Source organism: Heloderma suspectum, chromosome 4, assembly GCF_057233095.1.
Source record: "Heloderma suspectum isolate Gila_16-S chromosome 4, 16-S_ref, whole genome shotgun sequence".
NCBI lineage: Eukaryota > Metazoa > Chordata > Lepidosauria > Squamata > Helodermatidae > Heloderma > Heloderma suspectum.
Window position 1 is genome coordinate 194240835 of NC_139461.1, and position 19305 is coordinate 194260139.

Below are 19305 nucleotides of genomic sequence, written 5' to 3' on the forward strand. Positions count from 1 at the left end.
TAACTGGAGCAAAATTTCTCCCCCAACTATAGGCTTTAGTATGGCTGCAAAAAAGACACTGTGCTACTAACAGTCAATTCTCTCTCCCCCGCCCACTTTCCAGCCAAAATCAAGAAAGCAGTTCAAGTTCTAAATCAGGATCTGATGTCAATAATGCACTAGATGAGGACAAACAAATTGAAGCTTAATCCAGACAAGACAGAGGTGCTCTTGGGATGCTTGCAGAGAGTGGGCTCCTTGCGCTACCAGTAAGAAGGCATTGTGCAATTATTCCATCTTTTGTTTCTTAAGAGATTAACTGTGGTAAGAGAAAAGACGGAAGTTATGGTGGGAAAACACAGGAGGGTTCTGAGTGGAAGACAATGATGTCTGGACCCCCCACAAAATTCTGTGAATAAGACAGGGCAATGGTGTGATAAAAGCCTCATATGGAAGCAAACTTGGCCAGTCAAAAGGCAGGTCAGGGAAGAAGGATTCGACCTGTGTTGGATGGGGTTAAACTCCTCCTGAAGACTCAGTTTTGCAGTTTGGGTGTACTCCTGGGTTCAGCCCTTGAACCTGGATGTCCTGGTTTCAGTGATGACCAGGAATGCATTTGCACAGTTGAGGCTAGTGCACCAACTCCCGTCTGTTCTTGGTAATGTCAGATCTGGCCACAGGGACATGTGCCTTAATTACATGCCGATTGGATTACGGTAATGCACTCTATGTGGATTTGCCTTTGAGAAGTGTTCAGAAACTTCAGCTGATCTAGAATGGCATGGCCACACTATTGACAGGGCCAGTTATAGGGAGCATGTGACTCCCTTGTTACAACAGCTTCACTAGCTAATGGCCTGTTTCCCAGCACAATTCAAAATGCTGGTTTTGACCTATAATGCCCTTCACAACTTAGGACCAGGCTAACTGAAAGACCACATTTCCACATGTTAGCCTGCTTTGGTTTTAAGATCCACAGGAAAGGCCCTTCTCTTTGTCCTGCCACTACTGGAGGCACTTTTGCAGGAACATGAGAGACAGCCTTCTCGGCAGCTGCTCCCAGGTTTTGTAGCTCCTTACCAAGGCTGGCTTCATCTCTGTTTGTCCTTTTGCTGGTAGGCAAAGGCATTTTTATTCAGATAGGCTTTTGGCATCTAACTGATTTGCTACTGAAGTAGGTTTTAATCTTGTGGGTACTGTTATTTCTTTATTGATGTGTTTTCACTGGATGTGTTTTCACTTGATCAGATTTATTGTTTTAGTTATAACTTTGTTATTTACCTGGATTTTATTGGTAGTCACTTTGAGCTCTATTTTTATTGGAAAAGTAGGATATCAATGTAATAAAATAAAATAAAATAAAGTAAAAATAAAAATAAAAATAAATAAATATGCAAATGATCAGGGCCAGGTTGTCGACATGGGCAGCTGTACCCAAATTCAGATGCCGGGAAGGTGTCTGACAAGGTCCCCGAGTCCAGTGATTTGAGCTGGCAAAGTTACAGACTGAAGTACAGAAAGCTACTCTCCTGAATATGCAAAGTCAGAAGGCTAGTATTTACACAACACAGAGTCCATCCAGGGGATAACACTGTATACTCTGCTGAGGTACACCCAGTACATAAGGTTATGCTTATGTACACCCACTGTACACTCTGCTGGCCACACCCAGTCCATGACAGCTTACCTTGGTGAGGTCCTATTTCCAGACCCAAACTGCCCAACAAAAACTAGTATTGTCTCCCCCACTCCCGCTGCCCCCCAGCCAACAATGCATATCTAACACAGTCCAGAGAGCTGAACAAGTTGTTTACCGTTAGGATTAATTTACGCATGCCTTTGGCTGTATGTTCAATTATAGTATCACAATACTTGTCAAGCATGGTACAATCAACAAACAAACCAGACTATAAACCATATTCCACAGCCCTCCACCCTTCTATTTGAACAGCTTTACAGACCACTGATCTGTTCCAGTATATTCATTGGCTTTCGTTATTCTTCCCAGATGGGCAACTGCCTCGCTATGATATGCATACAAGCTTTCCTGAGCTTAAGTATCTCTAGAAAAATAAATAAAGGAAAAAGGGTAGTTTTAAACTGGAAAGGGTGCGGGGAGAAAGCATTTTGGTGCTCATATCCTTATTCCTCTACAACTTGGTGCCCTCCAGATGCTTTAGACTACAACCCCCAGCAGCCCCAGCCGACATGGCCAAAGGCCAAGAATGAGGGAAGTTGTAGTCCCAAACATCTGGAGGGTGCCAGGTTGGGGAAGGACGCTCTACAATGTGTGGATTTTTGAAGGTCTTTGCCAAAAGAAATGAACTGGAAAATCTTTTTCAAACTAGTGGAAGAGCAATAGCTGTCTAACCTGATTATGTCAATCATAAAGTAGAACCAAGCAAAAAACTGAGTCCTGCAGTGAACTTCTAAGTTGATCTTGTATAACAGGAGCTTGGCATGATGTAGCAAATAAGTGCAGTGGCGTGAACTTGTTGCAAAAGTTGTCACTAAATTTAGGAAGCAGATTATTATCAGATGAAATGTAGGGCTGCCATCTAGAAATCTTAGTCAACTAATCTTATGAATTTTAGCCAATTAAAGAATGAATTAAATCTGAAAAAATGTGCATATAAGTAATAGTTCTGAAGAAAAAATGTACTTTCAATTTAGGTAATACATAGGTAAGCAAGATTTTCTTCTCCTCTGAGGTGCCAGGAGAGGCAGTTGTCTTGTCACATCTGGATGTACAAAAGCAGTGTCACTCTAAGGTGGGTGCCATCACCAGCAGCTCATACACAATATAGGTATTACTCTCTGTTGCATCCCCCTGCCAAATATTGCTTTGGCCAGGAAGAAGATGCCTGCTTTACGATATATTGAAAGGATGTGTGAGTGCTGACATAGCTGCCCTACATATCCTACAAGAGGGTTAGTGTGCCCCCCGGAACTACAGGCAACCACTTCCCTAGTGAATAGACAGCTGTTCCATGAAAGGTAATATGCCCTAATGACTAATAGGCTTAGGGCGTAATTCTATGCAAGTATAGACAGAAAAAAAAGTCCTCCAACCACAGGTAATTATGTAAACAACAGGCCCACCTACAGCCTGCACAGAGGCAGGGGAGAAGCCACAATGGCTCCTTTTCCACGGTGATCGTCCGAACCTAGACAGTGTATGCTTTTTCTCACTCATCCAGGATGAAGAGGTATAGAGGAAACTTCTCCTGTAACCTGTGCAGCAAGTTTACTTTGGGCATGAAGGAGGCACCAGGCCTCAACACCCATATTCCTTTATTGCCTGATAGTGCCCCAGACTGGGGTTTATCGGCAAAAACAATAGCCACTGCTTGAGAGTTGTGTTATATATTAACTATGGGCTTCATAGGAACTTGCATCGAAGTAAATAATACCTTTTTTACTCCCTAAAGGAAACCTCCAAGTAACCAAAAGGTTAGTAACAGCTGTTCTTAAAAGTATTAGGCCTATTATGGGGAAATCATGGGAAATGGCCTGGACCACTAACTTGGTTATCTTCAATGCCAACCAGCTGATGATTTCTTGGATACACCTGTAGGATCAGACCCTCCTGGAACCACTTCCAAAGCAAGGTTTTTCACCTAAAAGGTTGGATACCCAGTCCTGAACAGTGCCCTGATCTTGGATGTTGCCATCAACAAAGACATGAATATGGCATCTCTAACATGGGTGAAAAGCAGTTCTTGCACACTGAAGAGCACACTGAAAATGAAATACCGGCCTCTGAGAGAGGCAATATAGGTCTGAATATCCCTCTCTCCTTCCTAGAATGAGACTTGTATTTTTAATATAGGGATATTGTTTGGGAAGACCAAGGTGTGTCATAAGGTCTATGCAAGAAACTTCAAAGCACCTACAGGACTGAAGAGAGAATGACTGTAAACTCTCTGTATTTGAGACATGCTTTTGAAAGATCTATAGATGACGTCACAGAGATCAAAATCCTGGTGCTGCTACTATCACTTTAGGATACAAAACTCTGCAATAATTAATTGCTCAAGCAATTACTGAGATACTTCAGGACTGAATGGCTTGAATTATGCCATTCTTTGAAGAAAATTAACTGGCTGTTGGGTGTCTGTGGGACACCTTCCCTTAGAAGTCCAGCAAATGTCAAATCAATAAAATGATCTGCTGGTCCACAGTTGGGGGCTACCTTTATTAAGGCAGATCTCATGGCTACATCATCTGGCCTGGTTTTTGCATCTTTTTTTTCTCTCAATGGAGATTGGGAGCTGCCATACATCTCCACATTGTCTGTACCTGAACTGCAAGGCCTCAGTGGTGCCATTTGGTTCTTGCCACATCCCAGCCTTCCACCTCATAAGCAAAAGGGGAAGCTCCTTGTTCCAAGAGAGAAAGGGAGCTGCTATCCCTCTCCACGGTATTGATCTGTCAGAGGCTAGGCCTCGGTGTTTCTATTTGGCTCTTGATACACTTCAGCCTTTCAGGCAGGAGCCATAACTCTGCAGGTAACAGTGCTGGAGTTTGAAAAGAAAAAACACCCTATGGAGCCCTTCTGGGAAATCACTGACAAGTCCTTCAGTGCTCGCTGGGAATCTTTGGGCTCTAGTTGCTGCTGGATGCCATTTTGTGGCAGCTAAAGTGACACAGAAGCTAGACTAACCAGCTGCCTTCTCAGCCTGCTTCTTCTCTGCCCCCTGAGCAGGGAGAGAAAGAACCTGGAGCTCAACAAACTACTTTCTACCAAACTGCTTCTCTGAGCTATGGTCTCTTGCCATAGCATACAGGTTCTTTTCTGGTCACTGGTGGATGACAGCTGTAGGAAGGATGTCACTTAAGAGCATTAGAGGAGCATCTGAGAAGGTGGTTGTCTAGGCTGGTCATCCCTCAGCCCATCACATCTTTCCTGGTTTGGAAGGACCAAGGTTCTCAAGACATGAAGAGACTAAGTGCCTGCTGTACTCTGTGGCTTCTCTTGCAATTCTTTAACATTCATTTCTTCTTTTCTTTCTTCAACAAGACTATCTGCTGGCTGGATTGCCCCTCCCCTTTGTATCTTAGCACCTTGACTCAGCCTGTAGCCAAGAGTGTTATCCCACATGTGATGACTGCCTTGCCTAGCACCTCAGGAGAACAAGGAATAGTTTTTCTAAGATGTTCTTGAGTCTTTTTCTAAGACATGTTCTTGTAAGCATGTATTAAAAATCATTAAGATTTTTTAAACCACTGCCTGATTAACTAGGGACACCTTTTTACCTGATCAAATGTTTTAAACTGATACATCTAATAGATTAGTCAACTAAACATTGCAGCCTTAATTAAATGTAAATATGAGTAATGCCCATCACATATATTTATAGCCCAGTGACATTTCAGATAGCAACCTAATGCAATTTCTATATTTTGAGTTTTCCAGAGCTAAGTGGATTGATGACACCAGATGGCAGGCTATACCACGAATTGGTTGTAGTATCTGTTCCTGAAGCAACAGAGGGAGGGAAGGCCTCAGCTAGATGATTTGCCATTGTGTCTGCGACCAAGTTCATAAGAACACAAGAAGAGCCATGCTGGATCAGACTAAGGGTCCATCTAGTCCAGTGTTCTGTTCACACAGTGGCTAACCAGCTGCCCATGGGAGACTCACAAGCAAGACATAAATGCAACAGCACCCTCCCACCCAAGTTCCCAAGCAACTGGTGTACATTGGCATACTCCCTCTGATACTTGAGGTGGCATATAGCCATCAGGACTAGAAGCCATTGATAGCCTTCTCCTCCAGGAATTTGTCCAATCCCCTTTTAAAGCCATCCAAATTGGTGGCCTTCACTACATCTTGTGGAAGTGAATCCCATAGTTGAACTTTGTGCTGTGTGAAGAAGTACTTCCTTTTATCTGTCCCATCAATCAGCTTCATGGGATGACCCTGGGTTCTAGTATTATAAGAGAGGAAGAAAAATATCTCCCTATTCACTTTCTCCACATCATGCACAATGTTCACACTTTCTTTGCTCCAAGGAACCATTATTCTGGATGCTGCCATGTTGCATTTTGGTCACCATTTCCTCATCTCCTTCAGTTTTCTTTTTAGAAGAAGAGGATAGTTTGCAAACAGGGAAAATTAGCTGCACGGACCCAAAGGCAGATGGGTTTCACTGACTAGCATTAGGAGCTTTACCCAAATGTTCCTCTTGGCATCAAAAGGATATGAGGCCTCCTGTACAATCAGTTTTCCGTGTCCTCAGTGTTGTTTCTCATTTGGAAATAACATTTCAAGTATTAAAATACAAGCCAATGAGAAGGAGCAATTGAAGTTACTTATTTTATGATGTACCTTAACTCATCAACTCCTGGCTACTCCCTAATAAACATATTGCCCAAAGCAAGATGACTACTTCTCCTGAATGACACGTTTACAACTTCTGTGTCAAGCTACGCAATAATTACCTCACTCTTTGCCCATTAAAAAAAACCCACTAATGGTTGTTTCCCTTTCCCCTGAAACTTCAAACCAAAGGCATTTAAAAAAGGAATTGTAAGGAATAGCAGCAAATATCCCCATATAGCCATCTTGTATGTATCCACTTGCTGCTGCAAACCAAAACTACTTGAACACTAGTGTTCCTGCATGATTTGTTGTATCATCACATTGTTACAGAAATTCTAAGCTCAGAACATGAATTTATCTGATAAAGCACGCTCAAAATAATCAAACTAATGATGCACTGGGGAAATGTATTCCAGATCCGTCACCCACTAACATGCGTTGACCTCACTTTCCCCCAAGAATGAAAACTTCTAACAGTATCTTGAAAAACAATCATATCACCAAGTTCCAACTGCAACATTAAAAAGCAATGTTTCCTGGAAAACCTGCTTGGGGGGAGGTGGGGTGTTTAACTCCCTCACATGCCAAATTTGGCTACATTTCTCTGCCTACAATATCCATACAGCCAAACTAGAGATGCAGACTAAAGAAAAGTTATGAGGTTCAGTAACTTCTGAAAATGCTTAAAACAAGAAGACAGCAATTGTTTGCCTCATGTTGTTATTTTCACTGAAGTAATCTCATTTTTTCCCATGGTCTAATTTGGACGGGACTAATAATCTGAAAAGTTGGATTTCATTTTCATATATACATATGCCCCCATAGCTATCATGCTAAACAAAATAATTTCACTATGTATCATCATAATGGAGGTGAAACCCCTAGAAACTCTACATGGGATATCGCCTAAAGAAGTCACAGTGAGTTGGGCATACAGTGGGGATTGGCTAACAGCCATACCCCAGATTAGTGGCTTCAACCAGTGAAGGGCAACCTGTACTGTCCAGTGCCTTATGTTGTTCTTCCTGCCTGGTTTAACCAGTTGATGTGTCAGTATTCCGGCTGTCAAATACTATTCCAGGATCCCAACTCAATTTATATCAAACCACAGAAGTTTAAAATGCAAAAAAAGTTATGCCCTGTTTCAACACAGCTCTATGTACTGCTCCCATTCTTCCTCCCCACAGCTCCCTGTTGCAAGCAGAACTAATTCTGTATGTCCAAACACTTTGGGCTTGTACTTCTCAAACAGAAACATTCCCCATGCAACTTGGCAGGCCACTTTTGAAACTGAGGGGATTTTCAAAAGCAGTTTATAATATGGCGCACAGGACTACTGTTCAGAGAGAGAAAGAGAGAAGATGCAAAAATGCTCTTGACATACCCATCTCCTTTGGCATACCAAAAGCTTTTTGGACCCTGACCTCCCTTTACAAATTCAGCCAATATTCAGCACCGCTACGCATTTCCTACAAACCTTTCTCAGTAAAAACAGCAGTACATATTAGAAAATTGTTTTTAAAATGCATAAAGGTATACCAACTTCGAGGATAATCTTCTCTTTGTTAGATGCCATGATTCCAAAACTTGAAATGTTAAAGAGCATAACCTTATTTAATCAGCCTTGTTGGCAAAGGATCACACACCAGGTATCAACAGATCCGTTTTTCCCATACAGTCTCAGATGAAAGTTAAAGCCTCCAAATGCATGAAGCATCAGCTTGGCATATGCCAACTTTTCATGCTGGCGTTCTTCCTCAGCAAACACCAAATGTCACAGTTTATGGAAAATGAATTCATTTTGTTGTAGAAGAAATATTCCTGCTATGACGAGGTGACTTTAAAAGGCCGATCTCACAAAGTTCGTCTCACATGCAGTCGGTAACTAACTTGTGCGCAGGAAAACATCTGCAGTGCTATACTGTACCTAACACTGTGTTTAAGGCAAATAATATATGAGCAATTGTGCAACTATCTACATGTTCCACCAGAATAACCCGCCTATTTAACCCGCCCATTTTTTAAACATGCTGTAATTCCAACATGTTTTAAGCCTGTTCCCTCTAGCTAAGAAACCTTAGACTAAAAATCTTCAATACAAACTTGAGATCTGATTCCTCAAAGCACTTTATACATGCTAAATATTAAGCATAAAGGCCAGTGTCATCCCAATAATTCCCAGGCAGCTGCCAGAGCCCCAACACCCTGGCAGGACCCACCACTGACAACTGGCCTAGCTTCACCCCTTCAATGAGTTCTACAGAGAACTTAAAAATATAGATAACTCTGTATTTTATAGAAAACTCTATAAAACAAACGTAGTTCTTGGGGTTATTAAAAACCTTATTAAAAAGTGTATAATTAGTAAAAGAAAAGTTATATAGAACAAAGAAACCAATCAATCTAGCATGAAGAATGGCAATTTCCAGATTTTCTGTTATAAACCTTATGAAATTTAGAGTGCAATCCTATGAATGGTTAGTCAGAAAAAAGTCCTACAACTCCTAGCATGACCTAGTATGCATAGTATTGCATCCTTAGTGAATGATACAACTTCCAACAATAAGCTGTAAGCCATACATATCTCTATAAATCAGGGGTGGGCAACTTTTGGGGTTCCAGGGGCCAATCCTGCCCACTGGAACCTACTGAGGACTGCACCCCTCCCTGACGCAATTGCCATAGCTGCAATTGCTGCTGAAATTCAGTGCTGTAATAGCAGTGGAAAAAAAGAGGCAATTTGGTCTTAAAATAAGGCATGTAGGGAGTGCACACCTTGTTTTAAAGCAAAATCACCTCTTTTTTTTGCCACCACCACAGTGGCAAAGCAAAATCGCCTCCCGCTCCCAGGAGGCTTCATTTTAAAGCAAAATCACCTCTTTTTCGCCACCACCACAGTGAATTTGGCAGTGGCAGAGCAAAAAAAAGGGCAGGGGATCCTATGTGTTGCCCACCCTTGTTATAAATGATTGATTATAAAGTGTTTCCAATAAACCTTTATAACTTTACTTGCCCCCTTAGAACTGGGGGAAACAAACTTTTCCACCCCAAAGGTTGTGGCTCAGGGGTCATGCACACTTAGAACACTTCATAACATGTGAAAAGGCTGAAAAATCTGCATAGAAATAATTTCAGCAGGGGATGTGGTAAGTACCTATAAGCTTGTCAAAGTAAAGAGACAGAAGTGTTGTGGGAAGGAAGTGGAGGCAAAAAGCAACAAGTTCAGATTTCAGCAGAGCACATTTAAGCTGGAGTTTTGAGAATTCCAGGTGAGCAATGAAAAACGTTAGTCAACGATATTGTGGAAACCTGATTCTTTAAGGCTGCAGTCCTCTACCTACTTACCATTGAACTCAGTAGAGCTTAGTTCTGAGTGTATATACCTAGGATTGCACTGCAAAAGTTTTTACAGGATAGTGTGGTCAGGGATTAAAATGGGAGTTCAGATTATTCTGATTATAAGAAAAAAAAATGTGAACATAAACATGCTGTCCACGTTTTATAAACATACTTCATGAGAGCTGGCTCCAGCTGTGAGGGGAGGCTTGGCATAGTGCCTTCTGGCTGGGCCTGCTTCTACATCAGTAGAAACCCCTCTATTAGCACTGGCAAGCTTACCTGGCGGTGAGCAGTTGCAGCAGCGTTCCCATGCCCACTGGGTAGCTCGAAGCCAGAACTGTAAGCTTATCTAAGATACACTTGATGGGAACATGGGAAAGGACCCTTTTAGTGGCAGCACCCAGGTTGTGGAACTCTATGCTCTGGGAGATATATTAAGCTCCTTCCATGATGTCTCTTTGCTGCCTCCAGACTTTAATCGGGTTAGCAGATTATTTTGCCATTTCTGGATCGTTTATTTGCCCTGCCATCTCTGGGAAGTATCCTATACTGCTACTGTGCTTCCACGCATTCTGTTGTGCCAATTAAGACCCACGGCTAGCACAACAGCGCTGACTAAAGCAACCCTGGAAATGAGTGAAAACACTTGATGCCAGATTGTGATGGGTCAGCAGAGCTCCCTTCTGCAAGCTCTGCCGACCTGCTCATTTCCAGGACCTTTAAGAACTGCTACCTCCCCGTTGTGTTAGCAGTGGATCCCACTGGCACATGGTCAGCATTGGATCCTGCCCTAAGTCTGTATTGCACTGTTTGAAAAAACGGTGCAATACTTTTAAAGTTGTGTGTTTGTTTTTTAATCTGACTTTTAAAACCTATTGTTAGCTGCGTTGGGCACTTTTCAAGCAAAAAGAGAAGATAAGCATTTCTTCAAATATTATACATGCATATGCACACACCCACACATGAATGAATAAATAGCCTCACATTTCCTGCTCCACTTGTTACCAGCGAACTGTGGCCTACCCCACCACTTCTGTCCCATAATACCTCTGTGCTGTATGACTTAGATTAGAAGCTCTCTGGGCAGTGGTTCTGTTTTTTCTATGATGCCTAGAAAAGTGCAACACTAAACAGGCAGTAAATACTTTCCCCCCACTTTATTATACAAACTATGAAACAAATTACAACCAAAACTGAAGTACAACTCTACACAGTTGGGATGCAAAATAAATAAATACATAAATAAATTTTGTCTAAAATACTATATAGATCTAATCCATAATATTAAAAATAAAAACACAATCTTTTAACCATCCATGTAAAGTTGTCTTATTGAACACTGCCACAAGGAAACATGGGTAAGTCAAGGAGAACAAAGAGGTATGGACTGATTAATATATTTAATGAAAGGGAACCATACCCCATCATACTTGTTTATACTAGATAAACCACACACAACTTTGCTGTGTTGCATTAATTTCTCTGACAAGGCAATTTCCCACACTCTCACCACCCACTTTTGCATGGAAAGATGGTTAGCAGTTTTCCACTGAGCTGCAATTTCCATACGCACTGCAACTAATAACACTGTGACCAACTGCTTGTGGATTATAGGAACACCTAAGTGGTCAGTAAGGACAAAAGAGCATGGGCTGGAGCTGGAGACACCAGTTGCCCAGTAATGTCAGAAATTTTCCCAAAAACAGCTTTCCAAATTTTTTTTACCAGCTTACATGTCCACCACATATGCATAAAAGAACCTATTGTATTGCAACCTCTCCAGCAAAGTGGTGAAATGGAGTTATCAATATGGTCTAAGACAATAAATACTTATAACAGTACCTGTACCTATGACAACAGTAATAAAAACAAAAACAAAGTGCCTCCCCAAGCATGTACAGAAAGATTTTTTAAATTGTTCCACATAAAGAGTATCCCCCCCCCCCACACACACACACACACCCATACATGCAGTGCGGCCTCATTCATAGCTGTTTCTATAAAACACTTGGCAAGAATAAATGGTTTTTTCAAGGACTGGCAATAGTAGCAGTACTACTACCATCTGAAGACAATTATTGGCTTTGCCTTTCCATCCCAGGAACTGCCTCACTTAACCCACTGAAGATGTTTCCAAATGGAGGGCTCCTAGTTACAAAAAGACATTGTGTAAATATTCCATCTTTTCCTTCTCGACAGATTTTCTGTTAAGACAGAAGAAGTGGTAAGAAAATGCAGGAGGGTTACAAGTGAAAGACTACATCATGTGGACTCCCTGTCAAATTCCATGAATGAGTCAGGGCAATTGCACAATAAAAGCCTCATCTGGAAACACTCCTAGTCACTTCTCATCTCAGCGCTGACATAATCTTTCAGTACCCTTTCAATGATGCTTCTACAGAGAACAAAGATACTTTAGTGGAGTTTCACCTTTGCAAATCATTTACCAAAACTGAAACATCCCACTGATGGATACTTTGCTAGTTAATCATAAATTCTGGTGGCATTATCCAAACCCTTCCCAGCTGAAGCATAAAATTCAACAGGTGTTCTTCGGCAAATCACTGTTATTACTTCGTCTACTTCACAGCCTATCTTTCTTCACAGAATAGCAAAGAGGATAAAATAACAATATATTGCAACCTACCCCAAATCCTTGGAATAAGGTGGGAAGAGACATTAAAAAAAAAATCCATTTTATTTATTTATTTATCTATTTATTTTATTTATTTCATTTCTATACCGCCCAATAGCCGAAGCTCTCTTTTACAGCTGTTTCTCTACAAAGGTCAGTTTCTGTTGTACCTGTGTGGCACAGTCACGACAGGTCTCTTTTTTCCTGCATAGATACCCCCAACTAATATCACAATTTCCCCCCAAATTTCATTTTTGTCAGGGAGGAGTGAGGAAAGTCCCTGTTTTTAAATGTGCTTTGAACATTTCTGGACATTTCGCAAAGTAATTGTGTTGGAAACCCTTGTAAAAAGAAAATTAAAGGCACAGTCCTACGCATGTTTAGACATAAAACATGGCTGGGGAATGCTGGGAGTTATAGGATTTTTTTTCCTGTGTAAACATGCAAAGGATTGCACCCTAAAAAGATAAGGCTGTAGAGCACTGGAACACTTTTAAAGTTAGCCACAAATACATCCTTAATGTTTCCTCTATTCTTCCTTCCCCCTTGCCACTCCCCAAAATACAGAAAGTACCTAACACAATATACAGACATATCATTAGATAACTGCCATTAAGGGATCAAACTGGGGGGTGGGGTGGAAAATCGGAATCCAAGTTCACTGGAAATTCTGGGCCTCACTGGGTTTAACATTACTTTTTACCCATCTGATTTACAGTACTGTGCACACACAGCAATGCAATAGTTTTATACTGACTTAGACGTTCCTGCACCAAACTCTGTGCCAACATCGACAGTAACGTACGTGCAATCAAGTTTCTCTCTCTTTATTAATAAATAGTGGATGTTGTTGTTGTTGTTGTTGTTCAGTCGTTCAGTCGTGTCCGACTCTTCGTGACCCCATGGACCATAGCACGCCAGGCCTTCCTGTCCTGCGCTCTCTCCCGGAGCGTGCTCAAGTTCATATTCATTGCATCCGTGATGCTATCTAGCCATCTCATCCTCTGCCGTCCCCTTCTCCTTTTGCCTTCAGTCTTTCCCAGCATCAGGGTCTTTTCCAGGGAGTTTTCTCTTCGCATTAGGTGGCCAAAATATTGGAGCTTCAGCTTCAGTATCTGTCCTTCCAATGAGCAGTCAGGGTTGATTTCCTTTAGGATGGACTGATTTGACCTCCTTGCAGTCCAGGGGACTCGTAAGAGTCTTCTCCAGCACCACAGTTCGAAAGCATCAATTCTTCGGCGCTCAGCCTTCCTTAGAGTCCAGTGTAGTGTAGTGGTGAGAGTAACGGACTGGGAGCCGGGAGATCCGGGTTCTAGTCCCCACTCGGCCATGGAAGCTCACTGGGTGACTTTGGGCCAGTCACAGACTCTCAGCCCAACCTATCTCACAGGGTTGTTGTTGTGAGGATACAACGGTGAGGAGGAGGATAATGTAAGCCGCCTTGAGTTCCTTGCGAGAGGGAGAAAGGCGGGGTATAAATGCAATAAATAAATAAATATTAGAGTCCAGCTCTCACAGCCATACATTACTACAGGGAAAACCATAGCTTTGATTAGACGGACCTTTGTCGGCAAGGTGATGTCTCTGCTTCTTACTATGCTGTCTAGGTTGGCCATAGCTTTCCTCCCAAGGAGCAAGCGTCTTTTAATTTCATGGCTACAGTCACCGTCTGCGGTGATCTTGGAGCCCAAGGAAGTAAAATCTGTCACTGCTTCCATTTCTTCCCCTTCTATATGCCAGGAAGTGATGGGGCCAGATGACATGATCTTAGTTTTTTTAATGTTGAGTTTCAAACCAGCTTTTGCACTCTCCTCTTTCACCCTCAACAAGAGGCTCTTTAGATCCTCTTCGCTTTCTGCCATTAGGGTGGTATCGTCTGCATATCGGAGGTTGTTGATAATTCTCCCAGCAATCTTAATTCCGACCTCTGATTCATCCAACCCGGCATTTCTCATGATGTACTCTGCATATAAGTTAAATAAGCAGGGTGACAATATGCAGCCTTGTCGTACTCCTTTCCCAATTTTGAACCAATCGGTTGTTCCATGTCTGGTTCTTACTGTTGCTTCTTGACCTTCGTACAGGTTTCTCAGGAGACAGGTAAGGTGGTCTGGTACTCCCATCACTTTAAGAATTTGCCACAGTTTGTTGTGATCCACACAATCAAAGGCTTTAGCGTAGTCAATGAAGCAGAAATAGACGTTTCTCTGGAATTCTCTTGCTTTCTCCATGATGCAGCGAATGTTGGCGATTTGATCTCTAGTTCCTCTGCCTCTTCGAAACCCAGCTTGTACTTCCGGTAGTTCTCGGTTCGCATACTGCTGAAGCCTAGCTTGTAGGATTTTGAGCATCACCTTGCTGGCATGTGAAATGAGCGCAATTGTGCGGTAGTTTGAACACTCTTTGGCGTTGCCCTTCTTTGGAATTGGAATGTAAACTGACCTTTTCCAGTCTTGTGGCCACTGTTGAGTGTTCCAGATTTGTTGGCATATTGAATGCAGCACTTTAACAGCATCATCTTTTAGGATTTTAAATAGCTCGGCTGGAATACTGTCATCTCCGCTAGCTTTGTTGTTACTAATGCTTCCTAAGGCCCACTTGACTTCACTCTCTAGGATGTCCGGCTCAAGTTCAGTGACCGCACTATCATGGCTATCAGGGACATTCATATCTTTTAGCCTTGTGATACGTTCCATGGGGTTTTCTTGGCAAGAATACTGGAGTGGGTTGCCATTTCCTTCTCCAGTGGACCACATTTTGTCAGAACTCTCTGCCATGACCTGTCCGTCTTGGGTGGCCCTGCACGGCATAGCTTATGGCTTCACTGAGTTACGCAAGCCCCTTCGCCACAACAAGGCAGTGATCCATGAAGGGGTTAAATAGTGGATACACTGTTTTAATTGTGTAAAACATCACTCACAGTTTTCTCTTTATATAACATAAGCAGTGGGCCCCAGCTGGTAAAGTACACACACCTAGTAACCTAAAACTTCTCTGAAAATGGAGTACAAACTAGGCATTAATTCAAAGCTCAACTTTAAGACATACAACCAGGAACTGCAAAAAACAACAACACCTGAACTTTAAAATAAAAGACTCCCTATATACAGTGCATCTGAATTAATACTAGTGTGATAATTTTGGGAGTTTCTACAATGTGCGTCTTTTTCATGTTCTCCTGTATGTCTGGAATGACAGTCGTCTTTCATTGCACAATTCCCAGTCTCTTGCTTCAAACTTTTCATCAAAAAATCCTTTTTACCTGTGCTACATGATCCTGATTTGCAACAGAGAACTGACATTCATTTCTAAAATAAAAACATTTAGGTTTAATTAAAAAAAAAACATTTCAATCAATCATTTCCCTTTGCTGCTCATTTGCCAAACTACAAGAGACTGGAATGCTGGCCATTACTCTCCATTGTTCTGTGTAAAGCATACACTGTACAACAGTAACAAGCTTTTAAACAGTCATTCATGTTCAGCACACCAACAGGCCACAATCTATTTGGCAGGAGTGGAAAGATGTTCCTTATTTCATGCACCATTGATCCAAACTGCCCTTATTTTTCAAATGTCAATTGAGCAAGCCCATCGTAAACTCAGTTTTGGGGAACAATTTCCAGAAGGATAGACGTGTTAGCCTGTTGCAGCAAAAACAGCAAAGAGTCTTGTAGCACCTTAAAGACAAACAAATATATTATGACATAAGCTTTCACAGACTATGTGATGAATGATGCATGTGATAAAGTGGGAAATAGTCCATGAAAGCTTATGCCATAATGAATTTGTTAGGTTTTAGGATGCCACTTCATTGTTTCAGCTTTTGGACTATTTGTTCATTCTGTCTCCTGTCTCTCTCACTCCACACCCTCTCCTAACCTTTCCTCAAGGCTACTGTTTCCTTATTCCCTGGCTTATGCCTGATCCCTTCGTTCCACAACACCTGGCGTTTAATGTTGAAACCGAGAGGTGTAAGACTCAAGCCGGTCTCCAAGATGTGCTCTGTGAACCTGAAATCCCCAGTCCTTACTTCCAGATATACAGAATCTGCTCCAGTTACAGAGGTGAGGGAAACAGCGCTCTGCACACGCTCAGAGAACACACACTTCCTTTTATTATCACATCACTTATGACTGGGCAGTGAACCTTGGTATACAAAATGAGTTGAAGGATTAAGCCTGCTTTGAGGCTGCTTCCTCTAAATCAGCAAGCCCCGTCACAATCCCAAATGTACAGATCTAGCTGCTGCTAGTTGGAGGAACGGCACTCCGTACATGCTCAGGCACACCCTCTTCCTTTGCATTTCTTCACATTTGGCAGGGTCAGCCCTCAGCACTACAAAAAGAACTAAACCCTGAGGAAGGCTACCTCAAGCGAAGCCCAACCCACTCACCCCCTTCTGCACCTCCTCTTTCGCCCCACTTCAAATCGCTCCTCAGAGTTACCAGTTCCTCCGTTACGCCAACCAGAGCCCAGAGCTCCCTCCTTCCTTCTCCATCCCTCAGCTCCCTCTCTGCGGAGCTGCCCTTCTCCGCCTAGTCCCGCTCAGCCCGCCTGGGTCTTCCCTCCCCATTCTCACCTGCCGCGCTGGGAGCCTGGCGCTCTTCCCTTCCGGGTGCTTCTTCCCCGGTCCCGCCCCGACAACGCTCCGGCTGCAGCCGCGGCTCCGCCCGCTCCGTTCCCAGCGCCCCGGCCCCTCTGCCGCCGCTGACGCGCTGCCCCGAATCCTCCTCGCCGCAGCTGCGTTCGGGGCGGGCGAAGCATCGCGCAGGCTGGAAAAGACGCTCCGTGCCTGGAGCGGCAGGCGGGGCGCTCCCGGGAGGGCGGGACGGCGGGCGGCAGCAGGGAGCTACAAGAGAGGCCGCGAGAAAGGGCGCAGCGCAAAGGGAGACGAGGGGGGAACCAGCAGGCGGCGCGCGCGCGGCGTCCGCTTGCCCCCTTGCAGATGCAGCGAACAGCCTTGAGGCGGCCTGAAGACGGACAGCTTTATTGGGGCGGAAGCTTTAGAGGGGCGGGGGGAGTCCAGTTCATCCGATGCATGGAATGTGCCCTTAGTTGGCAGGCAGCAACGTACTCATGTATACCCATGGGGAGAGAGACCGTCCTCAGCGACACTCCCTCGTCCACGTCATGGCCTAAAAGTTACAGCCTGTACCATAACAACAAAGAGTCCTGTCGCACCATGAAGACTTACAAATTTATTATGGCATAATTTTTCGTGGACGATGTACCATGGCATTTTGTCCCATGGTTGATCGATCTATACACACGCACACCAACTGAGGATATACATGGTATATCTGATGGTTCCAGTCCATGAAAGCTTATTCTACAATTAGCCTTTAAGATGCTACTAGTCTCTTTATTGATTTGGTTGCAACAGGCTAACACAGCTACATCCCTGGAATCCATTCTTTACAGTGGGTGCTTCCAATCTCTCTTCCATTGTCGCTAGAACAGATGTAGTATGTAGTTATTGTCAGCTTGAATCCTTCATTTTTATGACTTCTCACATGCAATATCAATCCATGAGGTACACATGAATGTGTGTACTGAAAACTCCAACCCCCCCCCCCTTTAAAGAGAACCCTCACTTTGGGAGAACGAGATGTGGAGTGGAGTGGAGTGGACAGGGAATCTCTCTCTGCATGCCCAAACCTCTCAGATTTGCTCTCTGCCTTCTTGCAGTATCTGTTTTCACACAGTGCTTTGCCACCTGTGGTGTGCATTTTGACGTCAACCTTAAGGGTGCAATCCTATGCATGTTTAGACAGAGAAAAGGCCTACAACTCCCAGCATTCCCCAGCTAGCCATACTGACTGGAGAATGCTGGAAGTTGTAGGACTTATTTTCTGTCTAAACATGCATAGGATTGTGTCCTAACAGTGTAATCCTCTGAATGTTTACTGTGTTCAGTAGACCTTACTTCTAGAGAAGTTATACAGCACCTAGTGGGACTGTTATTTCTGAGTATATATGCACAGGATCTGGCAGTATATATTTCTGACATGCAAGTGTAAAACTTACAGTGGTGAGAATGTACATTTTATATCTTTTGATGCATGGCATATTAAGAGCATTCACACAGCACAAAGAGCATGAGAGAAGAGTCAGGGGAGCCTTACTACAGTCTTATGCACACATATGTAGTACGAAGAACACAGCTGGACTTTCATCTGAGTTAAGAAGCGTAGGATTACCCTGCTAACCATGGTGCCTTTGAGGTGTGGGATAAGAGGGTCAGGGGTGCTTCCAGATGGAGGGATCTTAGCACTAGCAATCAGAAGGCATTGTGTAGCTGTTCTGTCTTTTTCTCCTTAATGGGTTTTCTGCATCCACGAAAAAGTCAGAAGAAGTGGGGAAATAGGAGGGTCATGAGTAGAAGACGATGTCTGGAATATCCCCACATACACACACCTTGAATGAGGCAAGGTGATGGCGCCATAAATGCCTCCTCTGGAAAGATCCAGAGAGAGTAATCCTGTGGCTGCTAATCAGCAGCTAGATGGCCATAGGATATCTGGTTTTCCCGGAACCAACGTCAGAGCCTGCACTCCAAGGGCAGTTCCCAGAGAACCGACCTCCCCCCACTTCCATGCTGCCTCACAGGCAGCATGCCATGGAAAAGCCCCAGGCGCCACACTTGCAAGAGGAGCATGGAGTGGCCAACATGAGGCGTGCCAGGGGGGCGTGCCGGGGCGGGGAGGGCGGAAAGGCCTGTACGACACATCCAGTGTGTTGTACGGCAGCCTCCTCCCACACAATCAGCTGTCTAGCCAAAAATGCAGGGCAGGAGGAGTGCAGAGGGAATTCTCCCCTCCGTGCTTCTCCTGCCCTGCATTGGATAGTCAGCCGCCTATCTGCATAGGATTGTGCCCTTAATCATGCTATCTTTGTGGTGTGGGAGCTGGTTCAGAATACTGCATTCCTGTGCTGCTTGGCTGATGTCAGAAGTCCTAGGCTTCTGACATCACCTGAAGTCCGCCTGCCAGCATTGCTATGCCTGAGCAACTGCCAGTTG

At 43.5% G+C, this 19305-nt stretch overlaps 1 protein-coding gene across 6 annotated transcripts in view; it reads right to left on the bottom strand.

Moving 5' to 3' along the window:
* Positions 1 to 16897, bottom strand: part of SLC35A3 (solute carrier family 35 member A3) — a 46204-nt gene extending 29307 nt beyond the window's left edge. For 3 of the 6 annotated variants that reach the window (XR_014790470.1, XR_014790469.1, XM_084851768.1), the window contains exon 1: positions 16864 to 16897. The gene's annotated coding sequence lies outside the window, so the exon portion shown is untranslated. Of the gene's footprint in view, positions 1 to 15543; positions 15553 to 16677 lie in introns of those variants that run through there. The other 3 variants (XM_084851772.1, XM_084851769.1, XM_084851770.1) reach the window with 3 other exon arrangements.
* Between the last annotated feature and the right edge of the window lie 2408 nt (positions 16898 to 19305).